Genomic DNA, 8,255 nt, shown 5'->3' on the forward strand with positions numbered 1-8,255 from the left:
TGGAGGCCGCACACTCAGGGTCCCTCTCACATACCTATAGCTGAGAGAACTCTCCTCTTGAGGTGCTTGTGGTAAGGTGGTATTCCTCTGGAGTCGAAGCCAGGGACTATCCTCTCATCTCGAGTTGATGTTTGGTCCATGGACCTCTTTTGTGTTGCTACTGTGACCTCCGAATGCCTTTAGCCTTGAGACAATGTTCTTGGGGTTTCTCTGGAGGGCCATCAAGGTATTCAAGGCTCCTTTCATGTTTGATGTACAACACGGAATTGCAGTGCACGCAATGCAGGAGAATCGGGCCTCATCTCGTGGCGAGAGGCAGTCTCATGGTTTTTCTCGAGTTGCGGCGGGAACCTGGGGTATATTCTCGAGTTACGACGGGGATGGCCCTTCCAAACACGTGTTTGTTCAGCGACGTCAGGACTCCTGCCTAGTTGCGAGGGACAGCTCGGGTTTCTCCTCGAGGCTTGGCAGGGAGACTTGGACACCCCTCCAGCTGAGGCGGGAGACCAAGGGTCCCTTTCCACATGACACAGGAATCCAGGGACTCCTATCAATTTTCAAGAGGAGTCAGGCATCGTCTCCTTTTGAACCAGTGATCTCCGTGTACCTCTAGAGTTTTCCAAGGATGTGAGGCCTCCGGTCGCGATGAGGTGGGGAACGAGGTCTTTCTCTGTGGTCTCCACAGGGGATTCAGACATCCTTTCGTCTTGGGAGATGCAAGACGAGCCTGCATTCAAGTCACTGCAGATATATTCGGCCTTATTTCAAGTCAGGACATCTCGGTGTCCATTCCACTGGAGGCCGCAAACTCAGGGTCCCTCTCACATACCTATAGCTGAGAGAACTCTCCTCTTGAGGTGCTTGTGGTAAGGTGGTATTACTCTGGAGTCGAAGCCAGGGACTAACCTCTCATCTCGAGTTGATGTTTGGTCCATGGACCTCTTTTGTGTTGCTACTGTGACCTCCGAATGCCTCTAGCCTTGAGACAGTGTTCTTGGGGTTTCTCAGGAGGGCCATCAAGGTATTCAAGGCTCCTTTCATGTTTGATGTACAACACGGAATTGCAGTGCACGCAATGCAGGGGAATCGGGCCTCATCACACAGCGAGTGGGAAGTCTCATGGTTTTCCCGAGTTGCGGCGGAAATCTGGGGTATATTCTCGAGTTACAACGGGGATGGCCCTTCCTAACACGTGTTTGATCAGCGATGTCAGGACTCCTCCCTAGTTGCCAGGGACAGCTCGGGATTCTCTTCGAGGCATGGCAGGGCAATTGGGACGCCTCTCCAGCTGAGGCGGAAGACAAAGGGTCCCTTTCCACGTGCCACAGGAATCCTGGGACTCCTATCAATTTTCAAGAGGAGTCAGGCATCGTCTCCTTTTGAGACACTGAGCTCCATGTACCTCTGGAGTTTTCAAAGGATGTGAGGCCTCCGGTCGCGATGAGGTGGGCAACTAGGTCTTTCTCTGTGGTCTCCACAGGGGCTTCAGACATCCTTTCTTCTTGGGAGATGCAAGACCAGGCTGCATTCAAGTCTCTGCAGGGATATCCGGCCTTATTTCGAATCAGGGCATCTCGGTGTCCATTCCACTTTAGTCCGCAAACTCAAGGTCCCTCTCACATAGCTATAGCTGAGAGAAGCCTCCTCTTGAGGTGCTTGTGGTAAGGTGGTATTCCTCAGGAGTCGAAGCCAGGGACTAACCTCTTATCTCGAATTGATTTTTGGTTCATGGAGCTCTTTCCTATTGCTACTGTGACCTCCCAATCCCTCTAGCCTTGAGACAGTGTTCTTGGGGTTTCTCTGGAGGGCCATCAAGGAAGTCAAGGCTCCTTTCATGTTTGATGTACAACACGGATTGCTCTGCATGCAGTGCAGGGGAATCGGGCCTCATCTCGCGGCGAGGGGGAAGTCTCATGGTTTTTCTCGAGTTGCGGCGGGGATCTGGTGTATATTCTCGAGTTACGACGGGGATGAACTTTCCAAACACGTGTTTGTTCAGCGATGTCAGGACTCCTCCCTAGTTGCGAGGGACAGCTCGGGATTCTCCTCGAGGCTTGGCAGGGCAATTGGGACGCCTCACCAGTTGAAGCGGGAGATGAAGTGTCCCTTTCCACGTGCCACAGGAATCCTGGGACTCCTATCAATTTTCTTTTTTTTTTTTTTTTTTAGAGTTGTGAGTTTAAGCTTTATTCAGGGTCTTACTGAGGACAACAGCCTGGGAGACAGTCTCTCAATATCTCTGAGAAACTGCTCTGACGAGGCGGGGGAGTAGCCAGTATACACATGAAAGTCTTTGCTAGAAAATATTTGGCAGTCAAGTATACCTCTTAGTAAAAGTCTGTTGCTAATCAAATAGAGCAGATGAGTCAGGCATCGTCTCCTTTTGAGGCATTGATCTCCGAGTACCTCTGGAGTTTTCAAAGGATGTGAGGCCTCCGGTCGCGATGAGGTGCAGACCTAGGTCTTTTTCTGTGGTCTCCACAGGGGATTCAGATATCCTTTCGTCTAGGGAGATGTAAGACGAGCCTGCATTCAAGTCACTGCAGGGATATCCGGCCTTATTTCAAGTCAGGGCATCTCGGTGTCCATTCCACTGGAGGCCGCACACTCAGGGTCCCTCTCACATACCTATAGCTGCGAGAACTCTCCTCTTGAGGTGCTTGTGGTAAGGTGGTATTCCTCTGGAGTCGAAGCCAGGGACTAATCTCTCATCTCGAGTTGATGTTTGGTCCATGGACCTCTTTTGTGTTGCTACTGTGACCTCCGAATGCCTCTAGCCTTGAGACAGTGTTCTTGGGGTTTCTCTGGAGGGCCATCAAGGTATTCAAGGCTCCTTTCATGTTTGATGTACAACACGGAATTGCAGTGCACGCAATGCAGGGGAATCGGGCCTCATCTCGTGGCGAGAGGGAGTCTCATGGTTTTTCTCGAGTTGCGGCGGGAACCTGGGGTATATTCTCGAGTTACGACGGGGATGGCCCTTCCAAACACGTGTTTGTTCAGCGACGTCAGGACTCCTGCCTAGGTGCAAGGGACAGCTCGGGTTTCTCCTCGAGGCTTGGCAGGGAGACTTGGACACCCCTCCAGCTGAGGCGGGAGACCAAGGGTCCCTTTCCACATGACACAGGAATCCAGGGACTCCTATCAGTTTTCAAGAGGAGTCAGGCATCGTCTCCTTTTGAGGCATTGATCTCCGCGTACCTCTCGAGGTTTCAAAGGATGGGAGGCCTCCCGTTCCGATTAGGCGGGGAACTAGGTCTTTCTCTATCGTCGCCACAGGGGATTCAAACATCCCTTCGTCTTGGGAGATGCAAGACGAGCCTGCGTTCAAGTCACTGCAGGGATATCTTGCCTTATTTCGAGTCAGGGCATCTCGGTGTCCATTCCACTTGAGGCCGCAAACTCAGGGTCCCTCTCACATACCTAGAGCTGAGAGAAGCCTCCTCTTGATGTGCTTGTGGAAAGTTGGTATTCCTCTTGAGTTGAAGCCAGGTAATAAGCTTATCGAGAGTTTATTTGACATGCATGGAGCTCTTTTGTGTTGCTACAGTGACCTCAGGCTCCCTATAGACTTGAGACGGTGTTCTTGTTATTTCTCTGGTGTGCCATCAAGGAAATCATGGCACCTTTCATGTTTGATATGTAACACGGAATTGCTCTGCACTCAATGCAGCAAAATTTGGTCTCATCTCGTGGCGAGGGGGTAGACTTATGGTTTTTCTCGAGTTGCTGTGGGAACCTGGAGTATATTCTCGAGTTACGATGGGGATGGCCCTTCAAAACACTTGTTTGTTCCACGAAGTCAGGACTCCTGCCTAGTTGCAAGGGACACCTCGGTATTCTCCTCGAGGCTTGAAAGCGCAATAGGAACACCTCTCGAGGTGAGATGGCAGACCCAGTCTCCCTTTCCTGTTGCCTCTGGGATACTGGTTTTCCTGTTAATTTTCATGAGGAGTCAGGCATCGTCTCCTTTTGAATCATTGAACTCCGTGTTCCTATCGAGTTGTCAAAGGGATGTGAGGCCTCCTGTCGAGATGGGGCATGGAACTAGGGCTTTCTCTAGTGTCTCCCCAGGGTATTCAGACATCCCATCATCTTGTGAGATGAAAACCAGCTTGCATTCAAGTCACTGCGGGGAATTCCGGCCTTATTTTGAGTCAGGGCATCTCGGTGTCGATACCACTTGTGACAGCAATTTCAGGGTCCCTCTCACATACGTATAGCTGAGAGAAGCCTCCTCTAGTGGTGCTTGTGGAAAGTTGGCATTCCTCTTGATTTGAAGCCAGGAAATCAGCTCTCATCTCGAGATGATTTGGGGTACATGGAGCTCTTTGATGTTGCTGCAGTGACCTCAGGATCCCTCTAGACTTGAGACAGTGTTCTTGGAGTTTCTCTGGAGTGCCATCAAGGATATCATGGCTGCTTTCCTGTTTGATGTGGAACACGGAATTGCTCTGCACACAATGCAGCAGAATCGGGCCTCCCACTACTGCGGCTTCTCTTGGTGCAGTGCCCAGGTTCCCGCTGCATTGCCCAGCTTGCTGCTGTAGTGCCCAGCTTCGTGCTGCAGTGCACAGCTCCCAACTGCAGCAGCTCCACTCAGTGCAGTGCCCAGGTTCCCACTGCAGTGCCCAGCATCCGCTGCCATGCCCAGATTCCTGCTGCAGTGCGCTGCTCCCCACTGCAGTGCCCAGCTTCCCGGTGCAGTACACAGCTTCCCAAAGTAGTGCCTGGCTTTCCACTGCAGTGCACACCTTCCAAATGGAGTGCCCATCTTCCCCATGCAGTGCCCAGTTTCCCACTGCAGTGCGCAATTTCCCAATGCAGTGCCCAGCTTCCCACTGCAGTGGCTTCTCTCAGTGTAGTGCCCAGGTTACCACTGCAGTGCGCAGCTTCCTGCTGCAGTGCCCAGCTTCCCCCTGCATTGCCCAGGTTCCCATTGGACTGCCCGTCTTCCCACGGAAGTGCCACTTTTACAAATGAAGTGCCCAATTTTCCAATGCAGTGCCCGTCTTTCTGCTGCAGTGCAGAGCTTCCCAGTGCAGTGTACACCTTCCCACTGTAGCAGTTTCTCCTGCTGCAGTGCCTGGCTTACTGATGCATTGCACACCTTCCCAATGCAGTGGCCATCAACGCGCTGCAGTGCACAGCTTCCCACTGTAGTGCCCAGCTTCCCACTGCAGCGGCTTCTCTCGGTGCAGTGCCCTGCTTCACGCTGCAGTGCCCAGCTTCCCGTTGCAGTGCACAGCTCCCCACTGCAGCGGATTATCTCGGTACAGTGCCCAGGTTCCCGCTGCAGTGCCCAGCTCCCTGCTGCAGTGCACAATTTCCCAATGCAGTGCCCAGCTTCCCACTGCAGCAGCTTCTCTCAGTGCAGTGCTCAGGTTTCTGCTGCAGTGCCCAGGTTCCCGCTGTAGTGCCCAGCTTCCAAATGCTTTGGCTTCTCTTGGTACAGTGCCCTGTTTCCCACTGCAGTGCTCAGCTTCCCACTGCAGCAGCTTTTCTTGGTGCACTGCCCTGTGCTCCACTGCATTATGCAGCTTCCTGCTACAGTGCCTAGATTCCCACTGCACTACCCATCCTCCCGCTGCAGTGTCCCTCTTACCAATGCAGTGACCAGCTTTCCAATGCAGTGCCCGTCTTTCCGCTGCAGTGCAGAGCTTTCCAGTGCAGTTTAAAACCTCCCCACTGCAGCAGCTTATCCTGCTGCAGTGCACAGCTTCCCGCTGCAGTGCACAGCTCCCAACTGCAGCGGCTCCACTCGGTGCAGTGCCCGGGTTCCTGCTGCAGTGCCCAGCTTCCCACTGCATTGCCCAGCTTCCCACTGCAGCGTCTTCTCTCAGTGAAGTGCCCTGCTTCGTGCTGCAGTGCCCAGCTTCCCACTGCAGTGCACAGCTCCCCACTGCAGCAGATTCTCTTGGTACATTGCCCAGGTTCCCACTGCAGTGCCCAGTTTCCCGCTGCAATGCCCAGCTTCCCACTGCAGCACCTTCTCTCAGTGCAGTTCTCAGGTTCCCGTGCAGTGCACAGCTTCCCACTGCAGTGCCCAGCTTCCAAATGCAGTGACTTCTCTTGGTGCAGTGCTCTGCTTCCCACTGCAGTGCCCAGCTTCCCACTAAAGTGGCTTCTCTCAGTGCAGTGCTCAGCTTCCCGCTGCATTGCCCAGGTTCCCACTGCAGTGCCCAGCTTCCCACTGCACTGTGCAGTTTCCCACTGCAGTGCCCAGCTTCCCACTACTGCGGCTTCTCTTGGTGCAGTGCACAGGTTCCCGCTGCAGTGCCCAGCTTCCTACTGCAGTGGCTTCTCTCAGTGAAGTGCTCAGGTTCCCACTGCAGTGCCCAGCTTCCTACTGCAGTGGCTCCTCTCGGTGCAGTGCCCAGCTTCCCACTGCAGTGCCAAGTTCCCCGCTGCAGTGCCCAGCTTCCTACTGCAGTGCCCAGCTTCCCACTGCAGTGCCAAGTTTCCTGCTGCAGTGCCAGGTTTCCCACTACCACTGCTTATCTTGGTGCAGTGCCCAGCTTCCCGCTGCAGTGCACAGCTCCCAACTGCAGTGGCTCCACTCGGTGCAGTGCCCAGGTTCCTGCTGCAGTGCCCAGCCTCCCACTGCAGTGCCCAGGTTCCCGCTGCAGTGCACAGCTTTGCAATGCAGTGCCCAGCTTCACAATGCAGTGCCCAGCTTCCTGTTGCAGTGCCCAGCCTCCCGCTGCAGTGTCCAGGTTCCTGCTGCAGTACAAAGCTTCCCACAGTAGTGCCTGGCTTCCCACTGCAGTGCACACCTTCCCAATGCACTGCCCAGTTTCCCACTGCAGTGCGCATTTTCCCGCTGCAGTGCACAGCTTCCCACTGCAGTGCCCAGCTTCCCCCTGCAGTGCCCAGCTTCCCACAACACTGCCCATCTTCCTGCTGAAGTGCCCCTCTTACCAATGCAGTGCCCAGGTTTCCAATACAGTGCCCGTCTTTCTGCTGCAGTGCAGAGCTTCCCAGTGCAGTGTATACATTCCCACTGCAGCAGCTTTTCCTGCTGCAGTGCCCAGCTTGCCGCTTCAGTGCAAACCTTCCCAATGCTGTGGCAGTCAATGCACTGCAGTGTGCAGCTTCCTGCTGCAGTGTGCAGCATCCCATTGCAGTATGCAGCTTCCTGCTGCAGTACCCAGCTTCCCGCTGCAGTGCACAGCTCCCAACTTCAGTGGCTCCACTCAGTGCAGTGCCCAAGTTCCTGCTGCAGTGCCCAGCTTCCCACTGAAGTGCCCAGGTTCCCAATGCAGTGCTCAGCTTCCCGCTGCAGTACACAGCTTCCCACAGTAGTGCCCGAGTTCCCACTGCAGTGCACACCTTCCCAATGCAGTGCCCAGCTTCCCACTGCAGCGGATTCACTCGCTGCAGTACCCGGCTTGCCACTGCAGTGCACACCTTCCCAATGCAGTGGCCATCATGCACTGCAGTGCACAGCTTCCCACTGCAGTGCCCAGCTTCCAAATGCAGTGGCTTCTCTTGGTGCAGTGCCCTGCTTCCCGCTGCAGTGCCCAGCTTCCCACTGCAGCAGCTTCTCTTGGTGCAGTGACCTGCTTAGCACTGCAGTGCCCAGCTTCCAGCTGCAGTGCCCAGCTTCCCAGTGAAGTGGCTTCTCTCAGTGCAGTGCTCAGCTTCCCGCTGCAGTGCGAAGCATCCTGCTGCAGTGCCCAGCTTCCCACTGCAGTGCCCAGGTTCCCGCTGCAGTGCCCAGCTTCCGACTGCAGTGGCTTATCTCGGTGCAGTGCCCAGCTTCCCACTGCAGTGCACACCTTCCCAATGCACTGCCCAGTTTCCCAGTTCAGTGCCCAGTTTTCCACTGCAGTGCACATTTTCCTGCTGCAGTGCGCAACTTCCCAATGCAGTGCCCAGCTTCCCACTGCAGTGGCTTCTCTCAGATCAGTGCTCAGTTTCTGCTGCAGTGCCCAGCTTCCCACTGTAGTGCCCAGCTTCCCACTGCAGTGTCCAGGTTCCCAATGCAGTGCCCAGTTTCCCACTGCACTGCGCATTTTCCTGCTGCAGTGCACAATTTCCCAATGCAGTGCCCAGCTTCCCACTGAAGCAGCTTCTCTCAGTGCAGTGCTCATCTTCCCAGTGCATTGTGCAGCTTCCCGCTGCAGTGCCCAGCTTCCCTCTGCAGTGCACAGCTCCCCACTGCAGCGGATTCTCTCGGTACAGTACCCAGGTTCCTGCTGCTGTGACCAGCTTCCCACTGCAGCAGCTTCTCTCAGTGTAGTGCTTAGGTT

Source organism: Cervus elaphus, unplaced genomic scaffold (genome assembly GCF_910594005.1).
Source record: "Cervus elaphus unplaced genomic scaffold, mCerEla1.1, whole genome shotgun sequence".
In the NCBI taxonomy this organism is placed as follows: Eukaryota; Metazoa; Chordata; class Mammalia; order Artiodactyla; family Cervidae; genus Cervus; species Cervus elaphus.